General features: G+C 36.1%; 1 protein-coding gene and 2 pseudogenes across 2 annotated transcripts in view; 1 reads left to right on the top strand and 2 right to left on the bottom strand.

Annotated features, from left to right (window-relative positions):
* The window catches only part of GPC5 (glypican 5), a 1,400,523-nt gene that overhangs the window by 298,846 nt on the left and 1,077,551 nt on the right, over positions 1 to 24,126 (bottom strand). The gene's annotated exons all lie outside the window — the stretch shown is intronic.
* Positions 21,111 to 21,879, bottom strand: LOC116551173 (annotated as a pseudogene).
* Positions 21,899 to 23,897, top strand: LOC116551230 (annotated as a pseudogene).

Below are 24,126 nucleotides of genomic sequence, written 5' to 3'. Positions count from 1 at the left end.
GAACCTGGCAAACAAATAGAAAAAAATGAATTTAAAAAAAAATGAAGGGAGTCTACAGCGGTTGTGCCACAGCATTAAACAAGTAAATATTTGTATTACAGGAATTGCAGAAGAAGGCATGAGAAAAGGCATGCAAAACTTATTTAATATAACTGAAAATTTTCCAAATGTTGGGAGAGATATGGACATATAGATTTAGAAAGCTCAAATATATGCTAATAAATTTAATCCAAAAAGGTTTTCTCTGAGGCATAATATAGTCAAATTTCTTTTCTTTTTTTTTTTTTTTTTTTTTTGAGACAGAGTTTCGCTCTTGTTACCCAGGCTGGAGTGCAATGGCACGATCTCGGCTCACCACAACCTCCGCCTCCTGGGTTCAGGCAATTCTCCTGCCTCAGCCTCCTGAGTAGCTGGGATTACAGGCACGCGCCACCATGCCCAGTTAATTTTTTGTAGTTTTAGTAGAGATGGGGTTTCACCATGTTGACCAGGATGGTCTCGATCTCTTGACCTCGTGATCCACCTGCCTCGGCCTCCCAAAGTGCTGGAATTACATAGTGAGCCACTGCGCCCGGCCCAGTCAAATTTCTAAGACAGAAAGAGAATTCTAAAAACTGCAAGAGAAAAACATTAGCCTAAAAGATTTTTCAGCAGGAATCTTACATGCCAGGAAAACATGGAATGATATATTTAAAGTACTGAAAGAAAGAAAAAATAACTGCCAACCGAGAACACTGTACCTAATGAAAATACACTTCAGGGATGAAAGATAAACTCTTTTCCAGACAAGCAAAAATTGTGATAACTAATTCCAAGTAGGCTTGCCACACAAGAAATGGTCTTACATCTGGAAGAAAAAAGATAATAATTACCCTCATGAAAAAATGCAAACGTATAAAACTCACTGGTAGAGCAAATATACAAACGAGAAAGACAAAGTAATCAAAGCTTATAACTACAGAAAACCACCAAATTGCAAAGATGAATGACAAGAGATGACATTATGTCTAGTGAAATGAGCCAGGCAATGAAAGAAAAATATTACCTGTTATCACTCACGTAAAAGCCAAAAATGTTGATCTTATAGAAGGAGCAAGTAGAATAGTAGTTTCTAGAGACTGGAAAACGTAGGTGGGAGTTGGGCAAAACATAGCGAGGTTGGTTAATTGACACAAAATTACAGCTAGATAGGACGAATACAGTCTAGTGTTCCATAGCACTGGAGGGTGACTATAGTTACCAGTAACTTATATTTTCAAATAGGTAGAAGAGAGGATATTACATGTTTCCAACACTAAGAAATGATAAATGTTTGAGGTGATGGATATGCTAATTACCCTGATTTAATCACTATAGATGGTATACTGGTATTGATATATCACACTTTACTCCATATTATAGACAATTATTATGTGTCAATTAAAATTTTTAAAGTGGAAATTTGTTATAAAAACAGTGGTATTTAAAACAGACCTTTCTGGTAAAAAGAACCGAGAAATAAATCAATGGAAGACAATAGGCTTCATAGACAGACCTGCAAATATTTAGTCATTTGATCTAACACAAACATGCCACTGGAATGAAATGACAGAATAACGTCTTTGGTAAATGGTACTGGAGCACCTGAATATCCTTGTGGAAAAAATAAAATGAAACTTGATTTCTAATGTACATGACACAAAAATGAATTCCATATGGACTAGTAGGCATACATGTGCAAAGTAAAAATCTTTTAGAAAATAGGGTAGGAGAAAATACTCATGAACTTGGTATGGTCATGAACATTCTTCAAAAACACTCTTTGTAACAGAAAAAAATCAATAAAATAGCCTTCATTAAAACTAAGAACTTCTGTTCATTTAAAGACACCACTAACAAAGCAAAGAAGACAATTTCTAAAGAGAGATGTTAACAATGTAACTAGTATCTAAAATAAGAAAAAAATAGAAAATCAAATGAAATTGAGTAAAAAGAATTAAACACAAAAAAGGGAATGTGCATATTATCAATGTTTTAACTGTTCATGCAGTAAGTTATTTTTTTCCAAACTGTGTTTTTTAATTTCATACAAGTTTATGTTTTTAAGTTACTGTTCCCCCATAAGAAATATAGTATATTTTTCATATAATATTTTTAAAACACTGGAAAGTAATGCATAGATACAAAACCATCCATCTTGTACTACATTGCCAAAAGGGATTCATTTCTATATTTTTATGTACCATCTTACAAGCATTTCAGAAACATTTAAAAAATATGCTTATAGTTACTAAAAGATTTTTCTCATATATTCTATTTATTTAATACTATAATCTCATTATTTCTCTATAATCTTCATAAAAATTATTTTAAAATTAACATTATAATAAATCATATGTATACAACCTTGTTTACTTGAATCTTCATTTGTTCTATCCAATATGGAAATCTAAAGTTCTATGAGTATTCATGTAACTTTCTACATTTACATTTTAGAACCAGCTAGTAGTCCCTACTAGTCCACCTACCATACTTTACCCAACTAGGTAAGTCTTCTGGCCTTCTTGGACTTTAGTATTCTCATTATTTTATTAACATGATTACTATTCTGAGATGTTGTAGGGACAATGGTCACACAACAAAAGTAAAAGTTCTCTACAATGTAATATACGTGTTGTCCTTATATCATATTCTCTATAGTCTCAGGAGTATTTATCATTATAATTTTGTATAGAGGCATATGTAGCCATTAATTATTTTCTACTGAATAGCAGTTTCTTTCTTTCACAAAACCTTCCTTCTCTTTTTCCTAATCAATCAAATCTATTTTTGAACTGGACCACTTGCAAATTGGCCACTGCAAAAGTAAGCTGGTCAAATCAATAAAGTACCCCAGACATTTACAAATTGATACAATTTTGTAAATATAGATTAGATCCACTTTAAATGTATTTTTAAATAACATTATTAAATATCAATGGTAAGAAAATAACTTGGATCCCCTAGTAACAAACACTAATATTTTATTACATTATATTCTTATTTCTTTAATTCAGAATTCCTGATTATGCTTTTCTATAGGCCCAGTATTATCTTGTTCATATTTATATTCATCTAATACCTTAAGGCACATCTCATACAGCTGGGAAGCTGCAAAGCAATTGCTTTTATTTATGTGTTGAAAGAAGAAGAGAAAACTACTTAATAGCTTTGTCTAAAATTGTTGTCTTCATATGGTTTGTCACATTATTCAAGATAGAGCTTTTCATATTGATTAACGGAGATGAGCATGCTGGAGATTTTTTGATTTATTTTAATGTACATCAATATATTGTTACTTTGCAATTCATGTGTGAAAAGCCCCCAACATTTGTAAACAGTTACATAATGAATGTAAAAACCAAAGTCAGTTAATCTAAAACTAGTGTTATAATGTCCTTAAAAGTGCATTAAGGAAAATTTTTGTTTCTCTAATAATCTAGAAAATTCAGAAAAGAATCTTACTATCAACTAAATAGAATTATTAATTAATTCTAGCCTTTGTGGTTCTTTCATTAGATTTAAGACAATGAATTAAGAAAATTGAAGGACAGTAACAAATTACTAGCCCTGATATACCTCCTTCTCAAAATCAATGTTTAGGTGAGAGAAAATTATATAGAAGACATTATCAAAATGTGTTCTGTAAAATAAGTGCAGATAGAGATGTGAGTAACAATACTACCAAGATACTGGGGCAAAGGAGGCTATAAGGAGGCAACAGAAGGAGAAAAATGGGAAGGGAGGGATAGAAAGAGAGAAGGACAGAAAAATCTATCATAAGAGTGAACAAGTGATCTATAGAACGGAAGAAAATTTTTGTAATTTATCCATCGGACAAAAGGCTAATATCCAGAATCTACAAAGAACTTGAACAAATTTACAGGAAAAAAGCAACCTCATCAAAAAGTGGGCAAAGGATATGAACAGACACTTTTCAAAAGAAGACATTTATGTGGCTAACAAACATAAGGAAAAAAGCTCCTCATCACTGGTCATTAGAGAAATGGAAATCAAAACCACAATGAGATACCATCTCAGGCCAGTTAGAATGAGATCATTAAAAGTCAGGAAACAACAATTGCTAGAGAGGATAGAGAAATATGAACGCTTTTACACTGATGGCGGGAGTGTAAATTAGTTCAACCATTGTGGAAGACTGTGGTGATTCCTCAAGGATCTAGAACTAGAAATACCATTTGACCCAGCAATCCCATTACTGGGTATATACCCAAAGAATTAGAAATCATTATACTATAAAGACATAAGCACATATGTTTATTGCGGCACTATTCACAATAGCAAAGACTTGGAACCAACCCAAATGCCCATCAATGACAGACTGGTTAAAGAAAATGTGGCACCTATACACTGTGGAATATTATGCAGCCATAAAAAAGGATAAGTTCATGTCCTTTGCAGGGACATAGATGAAGCTGGAAACCATCATTCTCAGCCAACTAACACAGGAACAGAAAACCAAACACGGCACGTTATCACTCATAAGTGGGAGCTGAAAAATGAGAACATATAGGTACAGGGAAGGGAACATCCCACACTGGGGCCTGTCGGGGGGTTAGGAGCAAGGGGAAGGAAAGCATTAGGAAAAATATCTAGTAGATGACAGGTTGGTGGGCGCAATAAACCACCATGGCATGTGTATACCTAGGTAACAAATCTGAACACTTTGCACATGTATCCCAGAACTTAAAGTATAGCAAAAAGAAGAAGCAGAAGAAAGAAAAAAGAAATGGGAAAAAGGAGGAAGGGAGATAGGGAGGAAGGAAGAAAGTAGTGAAGTAAGAGAGAGGGTAAGAAAGGAGACAGAAAGAAAGGAAAAGTAGAACAGGAAGGAGGGAGGGAGGAGAAAAGGGATAGATAAAAGGAAGAAAGAGAAAGGAAGAAAGAAAAAGGAGGAAAAGGGGACCCGAGAAGGAAGGAGAGAAGGAAGGACAGGTGGGGGAAGGATGAAAGGGAACGGAAGTGGAGGTAAAGAAATAGATAATCCATTTATAAATATGTAAAATGTGGTTACTCTAATCAGACTAATTTGGAAAAGTTCAAGTTATTTGGTGAGCTAGCCTGGTCTAATGAAATTAGCATCAGGCAGGGAATCAAAATACTTTAGTTGTAGTTCTAAATAGGTCACTAGCTTCCAGGGTAATTTTAAAGAAATATATAAACCTCATTCCTCTTTAAGCTTCTTAGCATGAAAAATTAAATGTTTAGACTGGCATCTTTAAGATTCCTTCTAGCCTTAAAATCCTATCCTTTCAAAAATTTCCATAGGAGACACATTAATAAAAAAAATTAAAAAGACTAAGACAGTGACGCTATTTAGATGAGACATTTTCAGTGTCTTTATAATTGATTGGATTTATAAAACGCCTTCCTCATACAACTACCATCAACTTTGTATCTGAAGGTTTGTTTGACTAAGGAGTTTGGAATGAGCTTCTCACTTGGTATGTCAGCAATGAAACATGGAGATGGATAATATACTCTTAGGCTGGCAGGATTCTGACATTCATTACCAAAGATGTCGCTGTTTATGATATCTGTGGGAGAGCTGTAATGTACTAGTACACCTGGGAGACTGGTTGTAAATTTATATTAGGCAATCAGGGAGATGATGATAAACACTACTTGAAAGAAGCTAGTGACATGAACGTATTTTACTCGATGCCTGGAATACAAGAATTCGGATAAGCCTGTGCATATGTTTAGCTCTGACAGTGGAATTTACACTCTGTGAGTTGATCAAATCACATAAAAATTAAAACTCCTTGAAGAAGTCAGTTGTCTACTTTTACTGATCACTTGAGCAATATGGTGCAGTTAGAGTTGCCTTTGAAATGGAAAGCATTTATTTAAGCCACAGATAAAAAGGTTGTTCTTAGGAACCTTTCCGTCACAATTTCAATTATTTTCTGACATGATAAATTTTATTTCACAGATGCTTACACCAACTACACTGCTGTAAATCTGCACTTGGAAAATGCTTTAATTTTTAACATTGAAATATGCATTCAGCTATTTGCATTTAAAAGATTGTTCATGAGTTGCTAAAACATGATGTAAATGAATTCCTTCTCTTCATACTACTTTAGACATGGAATTTTAAAAGTGGTAGCAGTTCTTGGAACATCCCTTCGTTGTAAGCCAAAAACAAGGACATATAAATCTTTTCAGAGCTAACAACTGCAACATACCTCATTACATATTTTCTTTGATAAATATGAACAAAGCAGAAGATTTGAAAAATGCCAAGAGATCAAAACTTACAAAGAATTAGACAGCCATAACACACTAATAAACCTGCATAACAAAAATGATTAATATTTGATATATTGTATTTGACTGTTTTTTCTATGATTAATGTATACAAAATTATTATATTAATACATATACAATTTTATGGTCTTTTTTGAATTAAATTTATATCAGAAGACTTTGTCCAGATAATCAGTCTCAAAAAATCATGATATTCATGGTTACTGAAGGTTATATTTGTAGATATGCCATAATTTAATAATTTCCCTGAGAACACTTGCTTCAGATTGTTGTCATTATAAACAATGCCAAAATGAAAATCTTCGCTCATAAACTTTCTTTTCGCCTTTGTTTTAACCTCAGGCTGGACACCTAGAGTGTGATTATGGAATCACATGGTTTGCATTTTCTCAGTGCCCTCTGTATAAATTAGGAGACAACAGAGGTAAGAAGGCCTATCTCTGAATATTCCGATCTTTGCAACAAAAAGTATGCTAATGAAATTAAAATAGTCCCTTGTTCAAATCTGTTGCCCTTTTATTAATAGTGGAATGAACATTGGGTTCTTATACTTTTTTACTGGTATACATCCTTCATTTGTATATTTCTATATCTGTATATATATATTCAGTATGTATTAAAACTACTAACCGAACACTACTATTGGAAACGTATCTGACAAAGTTAGTTGAGAACGATAGTCAAATTGTTTAAAAAATGCTGCATTTTACTATCTGCCCTGAAGAATGCTACTACATATTAGTTTATTAAAGGCTTGGAGACGATGTACACTAAATAAACTTGAATACTATTAAGTTAAAAAAATATCCAAATGCAGTTTAATACTCATCCATTTTTCTGATAATTTAATATTCTGGTAAGCTAATGTTACATGAAGAACATATACTGGAAATTCACTATTAAATATATCTGTTCCTCATCTAATTTTGGCAAACAGTTTTTCATGCTTGCATCTTAATAACTATTATTAAAATAATCATGATTATCAATAATCATGATTATCAATGCTCACAGTGTTCTACTGAGGTGAGCTTTTGTATCGTTCTCGAACTTGCTATATTAATTCCAAACTCCATGCTTTGGCATTTCCATTTCTAATATGCAAGTGCAAGGGAATGTGGTGTTTTAGTATGAAATTTCTAGAGCAAATGAAAGCTACCTGCAAAGTAAGTTACTGGCAAACAGGATCATGTGAAACCAACCCAGTATTCCCATAGACAGTTTATATATGTATACACACACACACACACACACACACACACACACACACAGAGAGAGAGAGAGAGAGAGAGAGAGAGATGAACTATTCTAGGCTTCAAGATTACAACGTGTATTTGTTTAAGTTCCTTCCTCAAGAACTTACTCTCCAGACTCTCAAAAAGCATTAAAGAACAGAAACTTACCAAATTACTGCCTCCAATGAGATGCCAGAACCCTCACTCATCATGATCGCTTCTGGACCCCTCCCTAGTTCCTGTTTTCTTACATTTTGTTGCAGTTCTTTCCCGCTACATAAACCCTGAGTTTGAACCAGTCAGGGAGATGGAGTAGAGGCTGAGCTCCCCTCTCCTGGGCTGCAGAGCCTGATCAAAGTTTCTTTCCTGGCAATAGTCACTGTCTCAGTGATTGCCTTTCTGTGCAGTGAGCAGCAAGACCTAAACTGAACCCTTGGTATTTTGGTAGCACTGAAGAGAGTGATTAATTATAATCCCAGCACTTTGGGAGGCCGAGGCAGGCACATCACAAGGTCAAGAGTTTGAGACCAGCCTATCCAACATGGTGAAACCCCATCTCTACTAAAAAATTACAAAAATTAGCTGTGCATGGTGGAATGAGCCTGCAATCTCAGCTACTTGGGAGGCTGAGGCAGGAGAATTGTTTGAACCTGGGAGGTAGAGGTTGCAGGGAGCTGAGTTCGCACCACTGCACTCCAGCCTGGGCGACAGAGCAAGACTCTGTCTCAATAAAAGAAAAATAAAAGTAGAAAGAAGCAGACATGAAAAACGTGGACTCAGAAGAAACAGTAAAGAGAGAAGCCACAGCACTCTAGGTCTTTATTGGTTTCCATTTCTCCCCTCAGGACTCCATGAATCCCAGCCACATTCCTGACCGTGGAAGTTCCTGACATTTCCCAGAATAATTCAAAGCAACCGTTGAAACTAACCTAATTTAAACGGGTACTGGTTCTTTGCAATTTAATGAATTTTGACTAGAACTCTGATAATATCTCATTTGACTTTGTGGGCCAGAATCTAGCACAGAAGGATTCAATCTAAGATCAAAGATATGATTACATAGGTATCTTTGGAAGTATAACTGAAAGTGAATATGGCCTTTGTCCTTAAACCTTTGGATATGTTTATTGCTTCTTTCCCATCCTCTCTAGCCATTATTTCTTGTGCCATATGTTTTGGCATTTCATTATTTTTGTCTTGTACGGTTCATGAATCGTTTTATATTTTAATATATAACCCTTTCTAAAATTTAATTCTATACCATTTCATTTTACTGTCTAATTCATATATTGTTTGCTCTACTACTTGTGAGCTTTTTGAGCACGGAGAACACATCACATAATCTTATACTTTTCCTTATATGAAATACTCGCTAAAAGCTACTTGAATTAATATTTTGCAGAAAAAGGTCTAGGGAATTTTCCTACATTACTAACATTTCCATTTTCCACCTTAAAAAAAAAAAACTAGTAATGATTCTTTGTCCCATTAAGGGCTGTGAGATGCATGTAGAACGTTATGTATGAAAAATACAGTCTAGGAAGTTACTGTTATGAGGCAGAACACATATAAAATAAATGATTACATGCCATCATCCTCCTTTGCCTAACTTTTTTGTTGTTGTTCTCTGCTTGGTGCAGAGGTATATTCATCCAAGGTGAAAGGCCTTGAGAAAGGAAGAAAGTTGCATAGGACAAAACCGTATTTCAAGGAAGACTGACTTCTGTCATTTGTTTAATTGAGACAGAGTTGCACTCTGCTGCCCAGGCTGGAGAGCAGTGGTATGTTCACTGCAACCTTTTTCCTCCCAGGCTCAAGCGATCATCCTACCTCAGGCTCCCAAGTAGCTGGGGCAGCAAGGTGCCATCCTGCTCAGTTATTTTTTTTTAACTTTTTATAGAGATGAGATCTCACTATATTGCCCAGGCTGGTCCTGAACTCACGGGCTTAAATGATCTTCTCACTTCAGCCTCCCAAAGTGCGAGGATGGCAGGCATGAGCCACCTTACCAGGTCTGTTTCTGTCATTTAGTATCAGCACCCAAGTAGTATTGGAGAAAAGGGGTTTGTTATGCAGAAAACTCACACACTTAGTTAGGTTTTTGAATTGCAAATCTAATCTGTGTAAAAGTTTTACTAGTAACATAAACCGTTCCAATCTTAAATATTCTCCAAGGACCCTAAAATAGATGTGGTTCCTATAATAAAAATAAAGAAATAAAAAAGTTGACCCCCCCATCATGAATTCCCTTTAATTCTACTTTTCTCTGTCTAATTCTTTTGCTCTCATAAAGCAATGGCTTTCATATCAGAATGTAGTTCTTCTGATGGAAGCCCACCAATGAGACCTTTTCAAATACACACTTACCCTCCATTTAATGCTATGGAGCTGGAATGCCTGCTGAACGTATGTTAAACCAAGACGTGGGGCTGAGGAAATATGTTTTAGGTTCCAAAACTCACTATTATCTAAAAAAAAGTTGTGTTTAATACTTAAAGCCATATTATGCTGGCTTCAGCATAATCAGTTAGCTTCTTTCTTTCAATAGGATGTTTAGACACAATAATAGTAAAAGTAAATGAATGTTCCCATTATAAATAACTCAATGTAAAGAAATGTTCTGATGGTAATGCTAATGAAGAGAGAATTAGATTTAGGAAAAGAGAATTAAAGGGACATTTTACGATTTATCAAGATATGATTGCTAGCTTTAAAAAGATGAACTTACGAAACCTATGGTATGAGAACATGTAGCAAGATAAAGTAAATGTGGCAATAACTTTAAATTTTTACATGTATTTTCATCATACGTATTTTATTTTAAAAGTATGGTTAAGGTAATTATTTGCATATTAAATTTTTCCCCATTAGATTCTGTAACAAAATTGAAAATAAATTCCCATTATATACTAAATATGAAGAAGAAATGAGCCAACTTTTTAAAACTGCATTTATAATGAATATGTTTTTTCAAAAAAGCAGTAATATTCTATAATTTGTCATAAAATGAGGCTGTCATATAGAAAGAATTATGTTAGTACTTTCCAAAGAAAAGTGGTTCAAAAAAGGAAAATGTCAGCTTAATAAAACTGCCACTTAGGATCTACCTCAACCCACATTGTTTTGATTGTTTGTAATGCTGTTTGTTTTATGCTCTTTCATTTTGCAAAAGATGCTTTGTTTTACAAGTAAATTAGTTTATTGGGTCCTGAAGGAAAGTGAAACGAGAATATTAAATAACCACTCTTGAACATATAAATAAGCAATGGAGAAGTTTGGATTTGAAACCACAGTGAAGATAACTGAATCTTCATGCAGTTCATGCTGTATTACCATAATGTTACGAATCCCTGAATAAGCCAGATTTAGAGATTATAAAATGAAGACGAAAGAGATTAGACGGCAGTCTTGTTGGGGATCCACTGATAAGTGATAAAAAGAATTGGTGCCAGTTTGCAGCAATCCTATTTGGTGTCATATATAGCGTTTTCTATTTCTTTGGGATTTAGTAACCTACATTTGGATATTATACTGACTATTTTGACTGTTCCATAAATTAGAAGCTACTTGCATCATCTTTTGTCTTTCATCCAAATCTATTACATGAAATATTTTTATTTACGGTCATCTACTCCTCTTAGAAAATAAATTCAACGAGATCAGACAGTTTGTTTTCATGATTATAATAATCATCAATGTCTATTTCACAGTTCGTATGCTATATATATTGAATTAATGAATGAATGTTGGAGTTATGTATATGGTTACCTTACTGAGGTGAAAGAGCTAAACTACAGCCCTGGGGATATGGGTCTCCCCAAAAGAAACTGTCATTTGTATCACTTCTGAGGAATTAAATGAGGACTTAGGAAACTGGATAATAGAAACTTCCTCTTTCCTTTGGAAGTCAGTGATACATTTTTATTTGCAGGATGGATATAAGGTTATAGGGGATGAGCCACCTGCCTTTAATTAGAGGCATCCTCAGGGTGAGAAAAAGAAGCAACCATATAAAATTCTCTAAGGTGCATCTGGGGAGGTACAAGAGTTAACAGGTAACTTAATGACACTATACTATCCAATGTCAAAATCTGATTACTTTAAAATGAAAAATGTCAAGCTGATCTCAGCTGGACTGCATGACATGATAACCATGTCACTCCTACCCTTAGGACAACATAATGCGTGACAAAACATAATATAAAAGTGGCAGTGTATCCTTCCCTCAGAATGCCAGAGAAGCAACACCTGCCCTGATCACTGTGAGTGGACATCAGTACTCACAGAATTTCAGTCTTTGTTGTCAACAGAGGCAATGGAATCCTCGCATTGCCTGGAAGAGGAGCAGAAGAGTTTGAGGAATGGTTCTTGAACTGAAGCAAGGCAGAGCATGTGGTATGGGGCACTCATTTCTGGCAAGATCTGAAGAAGGTGATCACAAGGTCTAATCTTGTGTCTGTAATTATACAGACATACACTGTATGTATCTTTATATATAAAAAGATGCATATATATACATCTGTATCTTTATAAACATATATCTCTTTATATGAATATATGCACACCTATATGTATATATTTAGTGTACTATTTTTACTGGATTGCATACAATGAAATATATATATTTTTATATCTCTATATTTTAAATATATATATTCATTGTAGCAATACAGTAAAGGTAATATATCTTAAAATTAGTGATTTATTCAATATCAAAGCATGTATTATTTAGTTTTAGGTAGCCCAAATCTCCATTGTAACAATATTCTTACTAAATATTAATCTTTTATCACATGGGTATGATTCCTTGAGATCAATGAGATTACGGATTGCTCACATGAACTTATCACCTGTCGCAGTGGGAAAAGAGTATAACCTTTGGTTTCAGGAAAATCCGCCAAATTTGAACATCTAAGATGTGGTACAACAAGAAGGATCCTACAACCAGAATGAAAGCCTTGATATTAGAAACTTCAATTTCTGTCATATTGTGCTAAGGATTTAGGTCTTTATATTACCTGCTCGGTATTTGGGCTTTAGCTATAGAGGAAGATAACCATTGAAGGATTTAAGCAGAAAGTGACAGGATCATGCGTGTTTTTTAAAAGATCACTTGGGAATCTATATAGAGATCCCTGGAAAACATTCAGGGGAAGATCATCTTTTATATGATGATTCATCAATCTCAATTAGAAAGAGTAAGACCCTGAAATAAGGTAGCAATAGGAGAGACATACAGAAATGTGCAGATGTGTGAATTCTTAAGAAAGTATGGTGGAAGGCATTTATTCACACATGAGGGTGTGAAGATGGTGTTGACATAGGAAAAATAAAGAACTCAACCCATATATTTTACTTAAACTAGAAACTTTGAATGTTAGAGATCATGCCTTGGGTTTATCAAGCCCTTTTCCTCTGGTACGCAACTAGACTGCATTTTCCAGGCTCCTATATACTTGTTTGAGGCCACAGGAGGGAGTTCTAACCAATATAATTGGCTGGAAGTATGTATTCTACTTTCTGAGCTGGAAAAACAAAAACAAAACAAAACAAAAAAACTTCAGTGCCATTCTTCATGTTTTCTTTTTTTTCTTACTCCACAGCCTGCATTCACAAAATACACTGGGGAACTCTCAGGTGTTACTGGGTGGATGGCAGTGGCACTAGACGTGTCTGTGAATAAATAGAGAGAACAAAACCCTCCCCTCCACCTTGCCCCTAATGCATATGCCCTAAATTGAACCAATGCGTGAGGAAAATAGTGACACTTTTTAACATGGAAGCTCCTAAAATTTCATTGTGTGTTTTATTTTGTAATAGCTCACCTCCTGTCTAAAATGTGTAAGTGTTCCATACATTCTCTAGTAATGAAAATTTTGATATGATGCTTAGGACAATGCTGCATGTTATTGTTTTGTTGTTTTGTTCTTTTGTTTTTGTTTTTGAGATAGGGTCCTGCTCTGCCACCCAGGCTGGAGTGCAGTGGGATGATGAGTGCTCACCCTAACCATCTCTTGGACTCAAGCGATCCTCCCACCTCAGCCCTTAGAGTAGCTGGGACTACAGGTGGACACCACGTTGCCGGGCTAAATTTTTAAATTTACGGTAGTGACGGGTTTCTGCCATGTTGCCCAGGTTGGTCTTGAACTCATGAGCTCAAGTGATCCTCCTGCCTTGGCCTCCCAAAGTGCTGTGATTACAGGTGAGAGCCACCATGCCCAGCCATATTTATAATGCGTTGTAGATTTTAATGCTTAATATGACTAGTTCTATGGTATGATCATAATTTTTCTTAACAATTCTTTTTGTTGTCCTTGTAAAATTCTAAGTTAATGTGTTTTCTTATATAGCTTAGGAAGAATATTTAAATTAGGTAAATCAGCTGAGAACTGTGATCAGAATTCTGGAGGCTGGAGTGGGCAGAGCAGCTAAACAGCAGGCTACTTGCCGGCTGGTTACATTCCTGTGTTATACTGTGCCACCTAGAGACAGTTACTATTCTTTAAGGTGTCTGTAGCTTATTTCATTATGTTGGTTGCTGATTGAATCATTAATTTTTCAGTTATTTGAGATTTGATATGTAAAAATAGTATGTTTAAGACCTTAAATAATATTCCATAACGTCTATTATTTTGTGTATGGTATTGGAGTTCATTTGTTTACTTTGGACAAACAAAATAAAATCTTCAATATATCTTAAGGTGAATGGCTGTTTTATTTTCACAGATTCAATGTCTTTAACACTCATCCTACTTGTCATATTGAATCCATACTAATTATTGATTTGAGACCCCTTGCACTGAGACTTTTAACATATTGGGTAGGAAGGCCAAATTTTAACTGTTAAAATATCTCAATCTGCATTATATATTTTTTCAATTAACAACCCAGTATTTTGGACTCTTGTTTTTTATGAAGTATTCTAAAAAGCAAGATGCAGTCTTAAATGTTCTATCTTAAAGAAAGCATGTAAATATAATTGGCAGAGCATAATTAGCATCTTCTTTTCCAATGTAAAATGGGTTGACAGTGATGCAGTCATAATTCGGTACGTCGCACTTAAGCTAAAATTTACTTCATTAGGTTTTCACAGTTCTTATCATACAAAAAGCATGAGTTGTAAGCTTTATGATCATTAAAAAGTGCCTATTTCTTTCAAGAAAATAATCTAACCCTATTTTATAAAATATGGGTACCCTATTAAGAAAGAATTATTTTAGTGACATATTTAAGGCACTACTATAAAAGAACTCAATTTTTAAACTGCTTCTGCTTAAAGAACACTTACTACATACATTTACCTTATTAAATTAAATTTAAAATTCATGTTACAGTCCAAAAGTTCCTTTCCTTAGAACGTCTATTAAGCATTTATTAAAGACCGTGGGTTAATTTAAGATTTTAATGTATCACTTCATCAAGAAATACAGTATTTATATAAATCATTTAAATTTTGATAGGTCCTGAAATGCTTAATTCTAATACATATTTTATCATTTAGAGACAGAGATACTAGACATTAATATAAATTGTATCTATCCCATAATAAAGAAAGAAAACTCTGTAGTTAAAATTCTAGAAGGAGCGTCATAAAAATTGATTTATCATAGGGTTCTACATGGCTCGTTTTATAAAGGAACTCTGTAAGCTAAGCCAATTTTTATTCCAATTGGCAATGACTTACATTAGGCAAAAGGACCTGCATGGCTAAGACTTTTATTAACTTTTGAAAGTTTATAAAAATGCAGCCAAATGTTAATAATTCTTGGAAAAATTAAGAAAATCAGTAATAGGAATAGCAGGTGGCAGATTTTGTACAGCATTCCCATACTAAAATGTACAACGTTTTATAGTTTTTGCAGAAGCTCAAAATTGGCACCACTGAGCACAGAGACAGCCTTTATTGGATAACAGTTTAGGCTTCAATTCTCCAGAAGTTAACGTTTTTGGAATAGAAAGATACTTCAAATTAACTCATTTTTTCTAAGTTTCACATTACAGTGACAATGAGTACAAATTCAGTTTTTACACTTAACATTATTATTGAATGAATCAACATTGAAATAGCAGTGGTTAACCACCTAATGATAGTTTAACCATTTTCCTTAAATTCAGGGTAAAATCGCCTTTATATCACAATTAAGTCACACTTAAATATTTTCTTCAACCAATATTTTTCTTATCTACTTGTAGCCTGAAATTAATAATTTTCTCTATGCTATAGAAACTAAACTAAACCTAATAAATCAAAATTAAGAAAACTTTAGTATTTAAGCTCATGAAAGTAATGCATTTAAAGGCCATTCGAAAGTGTCTTAGTGGAAGTGACTGCACTAAGTTCTATTGACAATAATGATATCGAGATTGCAGCTTTATAATCTAAGCTGTTTCCTTTGCAGCAAAATTTAATAAAAGAGCTATAATCATCATCTCCACCTCCTTCTTCCTTCCCAGTTTTCTTGTATCACTCCACCTGACATAATCTATCCATTACTGGAATGATTTTACTCTTCTCAAGGACACCAGTGACTTTCAATTTTCCAAATACATTAGCCATACATTACATCCCATTTTACTCGTCCTCTCAGCAGGATCCAACTTGATTGACAGTTTTGCCTATTAACCATCCTCTCCTCTTCTCTGATGCCATTTCTCCATTTTTCTCACACTGCTTTCCTTTCCTTCTCTATAAATGTGATAGGTCGTATAAATGTGGTAGGTCCCAGAGCTCTGCTTTGGGATCTCTTTCTCTGTTGATGGTTTTCTTTCTTTCTTTCTTTTTTCCTACAGATTCTCATATATATGGGGATCTTTCAGTTTAAATATTTACTCTGACTTTCTGACTTGAGTATTCCCTCAAATTCCAGAATTATATAACTAATTGCCGTACATTTAGCATGCATGAACATATCCCTTGGTTCCTCCTTATACTTGTTCTTCACCCATACTTCGGCATCTCAGTCACAAGCATAGGTATTAATACGTACCCAGTTACTTAAGAGTTCTAATTAATTCCTAGATTTCCATTATATTTAATACCTACCTCTTCAAGATGGTAATTTTAAATTGAAAACACATTTGAAACCTTACACTTGTCTGCACTTACTGTAATGGTAGAAACACAGAAATTCTATCTCTAGTCTCCTAAAACCTCTGAGGTCTTCTACTTGGTTTTCCTGTTTCTCTTCTTTCCTTGGTCTCCATCCCCCCAAAACATGCAAAGTAATGGCTACAAGGCCTAATTAGGTGATCTGACATTTTCCTCTTTAAAATCCTCCTATGTCTTCCCATTTATACTTTAAATAAAAGCAACACTCCATATCCCACAAGGTCCTATCTTACAAGGTCCTGTGTGATCTGGCTCCTGCTATCCTCTGACTTTTCTTATGTTTCCGATTACCAATTTCTTTCACCCACACTGGACTTATTTCTGTTTTTCAAACATGTCAAAACTCCTTTTAGATTTGAGGGTCATGACACTATCTATGGAGCTAGTGAGTGCCAGGAGCACACTGACCCCAGATTATGACAGCACTATTTGCTTAGCACATATCTCATTCACTGATAACCCAATTGGCCTATTAACATTTATATCTTTTATTTTTCTTAACCTTCTTACTTATCTTCCATTTCCTTGCACATCTGCATGTTGATTGTTCCTTGAGTCTATAATTCCATTCTGTGGAACAATGCCTGGACCACAATAGGTTTGCAAAACAAAGTTTGTTGAATAAAGGAACAAATGAATGACTATTATATAATGGGGAGCATGAAGTCAAGGAAGGTTTTCTGTTTTCTGCAGTAAAATTTAAGACAGGAGATTACATAACTTGATGACATAAACTTGAGCATGTTTATGTAATCAAGGGATAGTCAACACCAAGAAGTTGTAGATTCTATTATATAGAAGTTGCAATGATAACTGATAGAGCATGAAGGTAGTAAAGAGATATTCAGTGATTAGCACTGGAAAGAACAGTAAACACTGTGACTAAGGAACAGATTGGTAAGGAAGAGTTAAAATACAGAGGAGTACACAGCTGTCAATGTTGGGATCGGAGTAAATTTCTGGCAGGATTGGCTCTCATGGGTAAGATCACTGTGAGCTAGTGCCGAAAGTGAGCTCCTTCCACCTTTCCTTTGCTAGTTATTTTGGGAGAAGAGAGAAGACTGCATCAAACGACTGTCTGCTCTGAGAGAAACTGCCCTTATCTTTTGCAGTAGTCCCTTTAGAGCAATTAAATATTAATATTCAAGGCGGATTATCTGTTATGATTTCCACCAGGTAGACATATTAGAAACATTTAACTTTCTCTCCTTATATTTATGCCAGTTACCTCTTCTCATACACTTATAACTGCCATCCATAGTATCTTCTAAGCTTTTCTGATTATTGTCTCTAACACACACACACACACACACACACACAAACACACACACACACACGTGAATCTACTTCTGATTCATTTTGATTCTCCCAGTTTCTTCACTGTATTAAACGATATCTTCAAATGAGGCAGTTCATATGCTCACTTGAAACATGTGACATTTTTCTTCTCTGAATCCATTATTTACAATTCAGAGTACTATGATTAATAGAGCAAAATCTCTCCACTGTGTAGATTCCATTAAACAAATGATGGTAGCAATAAAAGCAGAAATTCATAAATAATTAGCAAGTAGTAGGCCGAACAGAAATCATCCACCATGAGATGATTGAGGAAAATCAATGGGAGGGCCACGGAGACTGTGCAGAATCAATCACAGCAACGTGCCATGCAATGGTACGGTCTTTCAGCCGTAACTGCTTCATGCAATGGTACGGCCTTTCAGTCATAACTGCTTTAATAATCATTTGAATTTAAGATGACACAAAATTGAATGCATGATCTTGTTTTTCTTAGTTGGTAAGTCCCACTCAACCTTTTTTTATTTTTCAAAATACTTAGAAACCCAAACATTGGTCATTAACTTAAATAAAGAAGGCCTTAAAAGGTTTTCAATGTTATTCATCCCTACGCATCTCCATATCTTGTGCTGAAATTAATTCTTGCCTAGATTTGCTTCTGGGCCATGTATTTAGCTTGCGAACCTTCATATTTTAAAATGAAGTGACCATTAATGATGGTCATGCTACAGAGATATCTTTCACGAAAGAAAGCATCAATTGACGTGCCAAACTTTATCACTGCCTCCTTTTAATAAATTGTTACAGCAACCTCAATTTGTATCAACCACCACTCTCATCAGTCAATAGCTATCAACATTGAGGCAAGACCCTCCAACCACAAAATGATTACAATTTGCTGAAGGCTCCGATGATTGTCAGCAATTTTTGACAAATATTTTTTAAATTAAGGTACATACACGTTATTAGACATAATGCCACTGCACACTTAATGGACTACAGTCTAATCTAAACATCACTTTTATATTCATGGGAGACAAACAACTTGTGTGATGTAATTGACACAGCTGCCTTGTAAAATATTAATTCAAATGAAATAATTAATTTGTTAACTATAATGAGTAAATATCTATACTATGATACAAAAGCTTCTGTTGAAATGTGGCTGGCTGATTTCCATGTTCTTTGATGTCATCTTTTTTCAAACTAATTTAATTGTCTTACATTTGCTACGTTCAACAGTTTAAAATTCACTAAAACCCTTATTTGGAAGACCTAGAAATTTTACTTCTAAAATAATTATTAAAAGTTTGCTTCCACATATTTGAAACATGGAGATTGGGAAAATGGTGAATTGACAAATGGACCTTGATTTTAGTTACAAAATCAAATACACAAATAATTGCTGAAAATGTTTCTAAATATTCATTTAAAAATTATCTTTATTTTGTACAAGTTACATACCAAAAGGAGGTCTTTGTCAAATATCAATCAACTAGTATTTTTGCTATAAAAGGATAAATGAAGTATCTACGTTGTAAAATGTTAAGCTAAATAGCATGACTGAGAACCTACTGTCCACCCAGAAAATGTCAGCAAATTTGGAATACTTGTTTGTCGTTGCTGTTGTTTTAAAAAAAAAAAAAAAAAGTGTGACTTATCTTTGAGTTTAGCCCCACATGAGTTCCAGAAGGCAAATAGTAAATATCTGAGTACAACAAATTTTCATTAAAATTCTGAGCATGATTACAAACTATTAGTAAACGTCTTTTACAATTATCAAGGAAGACTTGTTTTAATTAAATTAACTGCATCAATAACATACTATATCACTTTTCTGCATTTTCTGGCTTCAAATTCTTGCCACAATCATTTGCCAATTTTTTTTTTTTTTTTTTTTTTTTTTACAAAACCAGAATTTATTGAAAGCAGCACCAGCTCTGACTAGAACGATCAGCTTAGAGATATTACTCAGAAGAACTATACATACAAAAGTCTCAGGGAAAGGAGAATAAAAGAACTTAAAAGAATACAACTTGAACAGGACTTTACCAAAATGGTCGTGTTGTAAAATAGTAGCTACCACAAAGATCCATACATGAGAAAGCCATGTGTCCTTAAGCCTGGGGGTGAGGACTCTAATTCTCAAATTTTTAGAACACAGTGCATGATTCTGCAGGACACAGAGGCTGGCTGGAGAGTATGAGGACCTCACTGCTGACTCCGTTTAGCAAAGCCCATGCCCCAGGCACAGGCACACATGGAATGAGACCACCATGCAAGTCACACCCACCCCTGTGCCCATGAGCTCCATAAGAGAGAAGTGCTCTCTGAAGTGACTGTCCATAGAATAACTGTCTCTAAGCTGTCCATGGTCCAGTGGTCAGCTTGGAGACAGTTATTCTATGGACAATCACATAAAACCCCCAGAATCTAAGCCCTACAATTCCCTTATCCAAATTCCCACTAACAGGGGAGGTTGAAGAACAAGACATGGAAGTTGTCTCCAAACAAGTACTTGGTCTCCAGTAAATAGGGATAAACACAAAACACTGTTCCACAAGCGGATTTCAAAAGAACTAATGGGCACAGCAGGTGAAAGACCCCAAAGTCCCATTGAGCACTTCCCATAGGAGGAAGACGAGGAGGAAGACGACGAGGAGGAAGAGGAGGGCTGGGAGGGGGAGGTGTGATGAGTGTGGGAGGGGAGATGGGCATGTTCCCTGCTGAGGTCTCTGCTGCCAACTGTCCTGTTCTGCTGATCTGTACAGCTCCCCCTACCTTCTGGACCTGCCCTTTCATGGCCTAGATCTTATTTATCTGAGCCTAAACCTTCCAGTCTCAAACATAGAGAGCAGAGATACCAGATGCAGAAGTTCTCTGGGTAGGGGTGGTGAAGGCAGTCTTCCCGAGAACACAGGGCTCTTCTGTACCCCTTCAACTGCAGGGAGGGCAGGGTGAAGAGGATGCCGAGTTACAGGAGGCAGAAGGCAGCAGCTCGGAGGGCAGGGAGGATTCAGCTGGGAGACTGACGGGAAGCTTCCATGGCATGGAGCCAGCAAGCAATGGCTGGGGTTGGCTGAAATGGGGGGGCTGAACAGTAAAGCTCTACCTAACTGGTGTGGGAAGGGCATGTCTGAATTCCTGAACTTCCCCAGCGCAACACAGGTCTTCGCTCTGGAACTTCACACTCAAACAATAAGCCTGAAGGGAAGAAGTCTCTTCAGGGTCCCAGAGGTGCCCATTAAAAGTCCATCCTGTCAACTTTGGCTTCTCATTTGTGGGTCCGTATGCTGCTGCAGATTTGGGTGAGACGGTTGGAGAGCTTCTTAGTGTTTCCCAAGGCCTCTGGATCCAGCTGAGCAATACTGTGCCCTTGAAAGTCACTGGCCAATAATCACAGGGCTCTCTCCGCCACCCACTGGCACAGTGAGGAAGATCTCTTTGCTGTCTGGAAGAGGGCTGCCATTCCCTGAGATGTGGTAAATCTGCTCTCCTGCTGCTGGAGTGTGCAGGCCAGGGGTCTTGAAGACCCTCAAGTCAAACCTAGGTGTCAGGCCTGGATTGGTTTGACCATGGACACCTTCCAGTCGGCCCATCGGGGGGGTAACAGTGTTAGCACGGCTTGACCTTTTCCTTTTGCCTTTTCCTTGTACGGACCGAGTTCTCTTCTTGAATGGAGGACACCTTTTGACTCTTGCAGTTCGAAGATTCTTATGTTTATTTTTCTTCTTCTTTTCTACTATCATTTTATCTAGTTGCATTACCTTTCGTGTTTTGGCAGATTTCAGGGTGTCTGAATAGCTTCTGCTGTTAGTTTGTTTATTTCGGTGATATCCAGGTCAGCTGTTGCTGCCTTTTCCAGGTCTGCTTGTTTCCTCCAAGGGCGAAGTAGTCGAGCCAGCTCATCTCATGCAGCGCCTTGGGGAGTCACAGGATCTTGATGTTGTGGAGGTTATCCACCTCCTTGAGGAGGTTCTTGGCGGTAGGCAAAGAGCCAAGTCTGATCTTTACTAATTGAAGAGACATCAGGAAGATTGGCTTAAAGAGGAAAGAATATATCCAACTAGTTGAACAGCTAAGAAACACTGTGGCTCTCCATGCTGGCATTGCTGCTCAGAAACTGTTCTTGGCTGATCTAAGCCACAAGGCCATCTTCAGTGCCTCAATTGATGACAAGGTCGGTAGACATGTTAAAATGATCGACAGTGTCTATAATCCTGTAGCCACTGCTGTTGATTGGGTGTACAAGACCATCTACTGTACTGATGCGGCTTCTAAGACTATTGCAGCAGCTATTCTAGATAGAACCAAGATAAAATTCCTGTTTAACTCTGACTTGGGAGCACCTGCCTGCGTAACTGTGGATTCATTCTCCGGCTTTGTTTACTGATCAGACTGGAGTGAACCAGCTAAAATAGAAAAAGCAGGAATGAATGGATTTGATAGACGTCCACTGGTGACAGTGGATATCCGGTGGCCTACGGAATTACGCTAGACCTTATAAAAAGCCACCTCTATTGGCTTGATTCTAAGTTGCACATGTTATCTAGCACGGACTTGAATGGCCCAGATCATAGTATAGTCCTAAGGTCTCTGGAGTCCCTAGCTCATCCTCTTGCACTAACAATATTTGAGGATCATGTCTACTGGACAGACGGGGAAAATGAAGCAGTCTATGGAGCCAATAAATTCACTGGATCAGAGCTAGCCACTCCAGTCAACAACCTTAATGATGCCCAAGACATCATTGTCTATCATGAGCTTGTACAGCCATCAGGTAAAAATTGGTGTGAAGAAGACATGGAGAATGGAGGATGGGAATACCTATGACTGCCAGCACCACAGATTAATGATCACTCTCCAAAATACACCTATTCCTGTCCCAATGGGTACAATCTAGAGGCAAATGGCCAAGACTGCCAAAGGATCAATGTGACCACAGCAGTATCAGAGGTCAGTGTTCCCCCAGAAGGGACTTCTGCTGCGTGGGCCATTCATCCTCTCTTGCTCTTAGTGACAGCAGCAGTAGGTGGCTACTTTATATGGTGGAATTGGCAACACAAGAATATGAAAAGCATGAACTTTGACAATCCCGTGTATTTGAAAACCACTGAAGAGGACCTCTCCATAGACATCAGTAGACACAGTGCTTCTGTTAGACACACATACCCAGCAATATCAGTTGTAAGCACAGATGATGATCTAGCTTGACTTCTGAGGCGAGTCTTGACCTTTGAGGTCTAAACCAGTAATAACCCCATTGGAATGGTAACTGAGCCATCAGCTGAAGTCTCTTTCTTCCTCTCGTCTGAAAGAACATCAAGATACCTTTGCGTGGATCAAGCTTGTATACTTTACCGTTTTTATATTACTGTAAATATTCTTGTCCACATTCTACTTCAGCTTTGGATGTGGTTACCAAGTATCTGTACCCTTGAATTTCTAGACAGTATTGCCATCTCTGGCCAAATATGCACTTTCCCTAGAAAGCCATATTCCAGCAATGAAACTTGTGCTATCATGCATACCACGTGTACACACATTGTATAGGCCATCTGTATATATCCCAGAGAACAATCACTATTCTTAAGCACTTTGAAAATATTTCTATGTAAATTACTGTAAACTTTTACAACGGTTGGGACAATGGCAATAGGATAAAACAGGTTACTAAGATGAAACTGCAAAACAATTGGTAAACTAATTTCGTATGTATCAATGAAATCTTTGACCTCAGTGGAGGTTTGCAGAGACTGAGTGTTCAAACTACTGTACATGATTTTTTTCAAGTGCTAAAAAATTAAACCAAGCAGCTTAACCATGAAAAAAAAATATGTTGTTATAGAAGAGATTCATTCTTGCACAGTCACTCTAATTCTCATCAGTGATTAATTTGTATTGTTTTCCATAAAACATTGTTTTTACCAAAGACATTTTTTTAAATTTTACTTTAGGTTCTGGGTTACATGTGCAGGCCATGCAGGGTTGTTGCATAGGTGCATACATAACCAGGTCATTTGCTGCCTCCGTTCCCCCTTCATCTATATCTGGCATTTCTCCCCATGGTATCCCTCCCATTGTTTTTACCAAAGACATTTATTTTTTAAAAAACATATTTTCTCTGTTATACTTCCTTTATTGCTCAGAAAAAAAATTGATATATGCGTT

The sequence above is a fragment of the Sapajus apella genome, unplaced genomic scaffold, assembly GCF_009761245.1.
Source record: "Sapajus apella isolate SASKATOON/1434 unplaced genomic scaffold, GSC_monkey_1.0 scaffold9, whole genome shotgun sequence".
NCBI lineage: Eukaryota > Metazoa > Chordata > Mammalia > Primates > Cebidae > Sapajus > Sapajus apella.
The sequence above is the reverse complement of the archived record's forward strand: the minus strand, read 5'-3'. Positions and strand labels throughout refer to the sequence as shown.